We start from the raw sequence: 1,692 nt of genomic DNA on the forward strand, positions 1-1,692 counted from the left end.
CAGAACTTCTATGAGGGACTCACTCTTAAAGCTCAAGAAGCTCTTGATCACTCTGCCGGAGGCTCACTACAACTCATGAAAACTACAGAGGAAGCTCAAAACCTCATTGATATGGTGGCTAACAACCAATATTTCTTTGCTCATCAAAGACAACGCCAACCATCACAGAGAAGAGGAGTAATGGAGTTGGAAGGAGTGGATTCAATTTTAGCTCAAAACAAGATGATGTAGCAGCAGATTCAACAACAGTTTGAACAAATGGCCAAAAGAATTGATGGCTTGCAAGTTGCATCAGTGAGTGCCACAAGCCAACCACCAACTACTTGGGTGCAAAGTGAAGAAACTCAAGAGGAGCAACAGCAAGAGCAAGTCCAGTACATGCACAACCAAAATCTTGGAACAAATGAAGTCTATGGGGATACTTACAATCCATCTTGGAAGAACCATCCCAACCTCAGATGGGGAGACAACCATAATCAAAACCAACAACCATGGCAAAGAAACATAGGTCAGAACAATTGGAAAAACACAAACCATAACCCCCAGCCAAACACTAACCAAAATACATATAGAAAACCACAAAATAACTACCCCAACTCTAACCATTATCCACTTAACAACCACCCAACAAATCAAAACACCTATCATCATCCATCAACCCCCCAAAACCAACCAATTTCACAAGAATCCCAGAGGATCACTAATCTAGAGCTGTTCATGGAGAAAATGATGAAGAACCAAGAATTGACAACAAAGAACCAAGAAGCTTCCATGAAGAACCTAGAAAGGCAAATTGGGCAAATCTCCAAACAAATTTCTGTTGAAAAACCATCAAGCTCACTGCCTAGTGACACCATTCCCAACCCAAAGGAAGAATGCAAGGTCGTGCAACTACGAAGTGGAAAAATGTTAGTGGATGGTAACCAAGGAGCAACCAAGAATAATGACAATGAGCCAACAAAGAATGATGAAGCTATCAACAAGGACATATTAAGCAAGAATGTCCCAGAAAAACTCACAGATTCACAAAGGAAGACAACAAACCACAGAATTTGAAGAAAGGAAAGCAAATCATGGAAGAACCAATTCCAAGACAACATCAAGTGGAGAAGAGCTCAACACCACCACTACCATATCCACAAAGATTCCACAACGAGACAAAGGATCAGCATTTTCACAAATTTCTTGAGACTTTCAAGAAGTTGGAAATCAACATACCTTTAGCAGAGGCATTGGAGCAAATGCCCCTGTATGCCAAGTTCTTGAAGGAGCTCATTAACAAGAAAAGAGATTGGAATGAGAAGGAAACTGTGATGCTTAGTGAGGAATGTAGCGCCGTGCTCCAAAAAGGAATCCCACCAAAGCTTAAGGATCCAGGGAGTTTTGTAGTGTCATGCACTATAGGCAAGCTATCCTTGGATAAAGCTCTCTGTGATCTTGGAGCTAGTATCAACTTAATGCCCTTGTCCATGATGAAGAAGCTGCCATAGAAGAACTCAAGCCCACCAGGATGTCACTAGTCATGGCCGACAGATCAATCAAGACACCGAATGGAATTATGGAAAATCTGTTAGTTAAGGTTGGAGAGTTTATCTTCCCTGCAGACTTTGTAATCCTAGATACCGATGAGGAAGGCAACAATTCAATCATCTTGGGCAGACCATTTCTAGCAACTGCAAGAGCCATTATAGA

Source organism: Arachis duranensis, unplaced genomic scaffold (assembly GCF_000817695.3).
Source record: "Arachis duranensis cultivar V14167 unplaced genomic scaffold, aradu.V14167.gnm2.J7QH unplaced_Scaffold_606023, whole genome shotgun sequence".
Classification (NCBI taxonomy): Eukaryota; Viridiplantae; Streptophyta; class Magnoliopsida; order Fabales; family Fabaceae; genus Arachis; species Arachis duranensis.